Consider the following 4559-nt stretch of genomic DNA (forward strand, 5'->3'; position numbering starts at 1 on the left):
GGGTCTAGGACGTCGCTGCCTGTAGGTGTGTGGGGACCAGCCCGCAGTCCAGCCAGTGCAGATGGCGAGCAGCAAGCCAGGGCACCAGCCAGCTCTCAGAGTGCCGGGTGGCGCTCTGTGCTTGTCTGGGTTTCCCGGGCTGCTTGGGCCCCTGAGAACAGAAACGCGAGTGCGCACCCGCCCCCAGCTTTGGCAAGCTTCATGCTCCTTGAAAACAAAACATTTTACTTCTCTAGGCTGCAAGCATTTTATCAAAAACTCCAGTTCCCCCCAAAATGTCTGGGCACAGTAAGAGCAAGTGTGTGCCTTGTTTCTTTTTAGGAGATGTGCGTCCTCTGGGGACGGGGACGGGGACGGGGGCGGGGACACCAGCGCGCACCCAAAGGCACCGGCCTGCTGAGCCAGGCCTGGGGGAGGCCGGGCTGTGCTTGGTTTAAAAGGTTCCTGACAGTTCCGTGTGTTGGTAAGAAAGGAACTTCCAGGTCAATGGAAACATGAATGTCTACGCACATGCAGCCCTCAAACTAGATTCAGATTCATCTTCGGTTTCACGGAGCCAGCATTCAAAAAGGCCGGGAAAGTGTAGGCGCTCCTGTGGGCTTTTAACCTAGTGAGGAACTTTTCAGAATAATTTTCTTTCTGTGTCAGGAAATGGCTCACAGGACAACCTCATATTTTATGGTCCGTAGGAAATATTTCAGCCTTAGTGTTGTGCTAGTTTATCAGGAAAAATACGACGAATTGTCTTTCAATTATTAGTGGAAAAGAGGGGTATGGCTGAAAAAAATCAGTTGAATTAAAATATTACGATGGTTTACGGGTTTTGCCTCCCTAGCTCTGTTCTGCTTGGTTGGGGATTACTTTTTGTTGCTTGGGCCCGAGGTGTTTGCTTCAGGGAAGGTAGCGCTGGATTCAGGTGAAAAAGGAGTTGCCAACAACCTGCTGGAGCTGATCGGGCTGTTTATAGTGGCCGGCCAGAGGTCGCCACAGCCTTGGCCGGGTGGCTCAGTTGGTTAGACCCTCGTACAGATACACCGAGGTTGGGCGTTTGATCCCTGGTCAGGGCACATATAAGAATCAAACAATGGCCGAAACCGGTTTGGCTCAGTGGATAGAGCGTCGGCCTACGGACTGAAGGGTCCCAGGTTCGATTCCGGTCAAGGGCATGTACCTGGGTTGCGGGCACTTCCCCAGTGGGGGATGTGCAGGAGGCGGCTGATCGATGTTTCTCTCTCATCGATGTTTCTAACTCTCTATCTCTCTCCCTTCCTCTCTGTAAAAAATCAATAAAAATATATTTTAAAAAAAGAATCAAACAATGAAGTCAGGTTTAAAAAAATAATTTGTAAGTAAACATTTTAAATCGCTTTGGTTTGTAGCTAGGCTTATTATTGGAATATTGTGTAACTATATTTGGGGGCCAATTTTAATCTTTTAGGCAGAGTTGAATGATTAATACAGGCAACTCTATGGACATACATTAGATCAGATTATGTGAATTTAGTCTTGGGATCTTTTTAAAAAGATGAATAGGATTTGGGTGTGGAAATAAAGAATAGTTTTTTGTAGGAGCAGTTTGGCCACCTAAGGACATGCCATCCTAGGAAGAAAGGGCAGGAATATCCCGCACGTGGCATGCCGAGTAAGTACCTGTTTGTCTGGGCACTGCCCGTATCACCTTGGTTTCCTCAGGTCCCATGAGGGGTCCAGGCTGACAGGCTTCAGGTTGCCATGGCAGCAGCCTTGCAGGTCCTGGGTAGCCAGGCACCACATGGGTGCTAGGATTTCTCCCCGGAGCACAGTTTGTGCAGACAGCGGGCGGGCGGGAGGCAGGGTGGGGTGGGAGTGGGGGAGACCACTTTGCCAACACAGGCAGGGATTTGTCATCATTTCGGAATCCTGGAAGGTGTGAGCGTTTACCATTGTCCCTGGGTGGCTCTCGTCTTAGATATGAATCCCTGGGATGAAGAAAGAAACTCAGGGCCATCTTTGGCAAGCCCCTGCCTACTCAGATGTTTCAAGGGACAAGAAGATTCCTCTGCAGAAGTCCAGCTGGCCTTTGGCACAAGACCTCCCTAACCCTCTGCTGAGCTATGGGCTGGCATCATAATGCCCAACCATCACCCGTGGGCTCTCCGGGTGTCTCTGGGGCAGGTACAAACTCTTTTACATTTTTGATCTCGGGTGGTCAGACTACGAACATAGTACATGCTCAATTAAAACTGGGGGTGGACAAGAAACGGCAAGAGATAGGAGTAGCCCCAGGAACAGGTTCTTTGCTGCTGCTCACGGATGGCATGGGCACTCAGAAGAAGGTGCCAGGAAAGACAACTCCTGGTGGTGAGCAGAGGGAGGGGGTTCAGAAAGAGGCGCTGGGCATGCTTGGGGGACAACCTGCGGTGGGCTGAAGTGGTGGGCTCCTGGAGACACAACCAGCTGCGTCTCCAAGTGTGGCCACCCAGAGTTCCTTGCAAATCAGGAAAGACTTGGCCTTGCTGTCCCCGTTGGGTGGCTGCCAGAGGAAAGGGAGGGGTGCACCATTGCTTGCCCAGGGCGGCCCTTGTTTTGGTGGTGGGTGGGTTTGAACAGACCCAGCCCCTGTTCTTAAAAGGAGGGAGCAGGGTCAGACCGTCTGGGGAGATGGCTGGCGTCGTCGGATGAGCCAACTGAGTTTGTGCGCAGGGCGTCATGATGCCCCAAAGTGACGATTCCTAGAGTTTCAAGAATGCGACTTGCGAAGGGGAATAAAAGGCTACAGCAATCACCATGGGAAAATGAGACCCTCTTGGGCCTTCCTGATACTTCATTTATGGATCTGTGTTGCTGGGCTTCAACTTAGTGTGGGAGGGGCAGCCCTGCGCACAGGGGACTCAAAGGGTCCACACTAGTTCCTCTAGGGAGAGGTGTCTCCCTGACCCAGGTGGGTGTTCTGTGGGATCAAGAGTGCTGGCCAAGGTCAGCTTCAAAGACACAGGGTTCCCGGAAGACATTTCTGGGAGCCGGAGGGATGTCATTGTTTAGATGGGCAGGGACCAGGCCTGGAAGAAGAGGCTCACCCAGAGAGGTGGGCATGGCCAAGCGGCTGGACGACCCAAGGCTGAGCCAAGGGAGGGCACTGTTCCTACCGTCTCACAGGCAGCTGTGCCAGAGCTGATGCCAGAACGGCCCCTGCTGGGCGGACCTGAGAACAGCGCTCCCCTCCTCCTCTGACAATGCTGGCCCCCCGACCGGAGGCTCTGGTCGTGCACAGCGGGTGGCTGTGTGTGTGGCAGTGAGACACCCCACATTGACATTCTCCGTGGGGCCGTCAGCCAGGTCTGGGGTGTCAGTGGTGAACGAGGTCTGATCTTAGGCTCCTGGGCTATCTTGCTTCTTTGGACGGAAGTTTTATGATTTCTTAGAAACGATGATGAGTTCCACATCTCTTTCCCCAGTGTCTGTTACTTACCGCCCTTCCTATGCTTATAGAGATGGCTGGGTGACAGCACAGTATTCAGGCCCAGTGTGAGCACAGGGTTTATTCTGAAAATGCCCCGCTTCATCTGTCAGTGGAAACATGTCATTCTCTGAAATCAAGACCTGTGGCCTATGTGGTCGCACTTCTCTGGCCAACCACAGGGCACATTAGGGTTCGGGCCTCTGGGGAGGGGTGGGGAGCGTCTAAAAATAAGTCTGCAAGTCCCGTGTTCACTGGCGATCAGTCTCCATCACTTAGTCACGTGGGACCTCAGTGAACCCATCTGGTGTCTTGAAGTATTTTGTCCCCCTCACCCAGGACTCTGAACTAGGTGGATGCCGGAAGCTTCCTTTGACCAAGGCAATGAGGCCAAGTGAAAGTGTGACTCCTTTTGCATTTATTTGGGTTTTATGGTGGTGAACTTGGAGTTTCCCCTCCCACTGAGTTACCGTGGGTGCCATGCCGCTGCAGGGCTGCAAACCTTTGGCATGATCCGTGTTGCAGACGGCCTTCCCTAGTTTCCGACCCAGGGGCAAGTCCACCTCAACTTCCATCATGTATGTCTTGGCCATACAACCTCTCAGTGATTTGTTACAAATCTTTTCTCTCTCACGTCATTTCTAGGAGAGGAAACTCGATGTCATTTTCAGTAGAACTGAAGAGGGAACCTTTGGCTTTGGAAATGCTTCCTAGAAGCCCAGAGGCTCAGCTCAGTGACACTGAAGAGCGCGTTTCCTCTTGACTCATCGCAAAGCCCTGCTGTCTGGGCCCCTTCCATCCACCACTTCCGTCATCACCCATCTCTGCTGCCTCAGCCTCAGAAAGCAGCGGGCAGCCCAGTAACCACCCTTTCCTACTCTCGCTTCCCCTGCGGCTCTTTCCAAAGAACCTGTTGGTTTTTCAAGAGAAGCATGTACGTCCTTATTTGCATGTTAAGCTTTGCGCTGAGCTACTGGAGGGGGTCAGACTAGTGCGCTAACCCCAACAGTAGCTCAGGGTTCATCTATCACGTGGTCACTGCAGGTGGGAGTGGTGGGGGTGGTGGGAAGGAGGGGGGCACCAGCAGGGATACAGTGACAGCTCAGAGGTGAGTGCAGTCCTC

General features: G+C 52.6%; 1 long non-coding RNA gene across 1 annotated transcript; it reads left to right on the forward strand.

Moving 5' to 3' along the window:
- The first annotated feature begins 1318 nt into the window (after nt 1-1318).
- On the forward strand, nt 1319-4525 carry LOC107184730. Its single transcript, XR_001515625.1, has 3 exons — nt 1319-1642; nt 1949-2154; nt 4082-4525. It is a non-coding gene; the product is annotated as an uncharacterized LOC107184730 (long non-coding RNA).
- Nucleotides 4526-4559: the final 34 nt, after the last annotated feature.

Source organism: Myotis davidii, unplaced genomic scaffold, assembly GCF_000327345.1.
Source record: "Myotis davidii unplaced genomic scaffold, ASM32734v1 scaffold227, whole genome shotgun sequence".
NCBI classification, from domain to species: Eukaryota; Metazoa; Chordata; class Mammalia; order Chiroptera; family Vespertilionidae; genus Myotis; species Myotis davidii.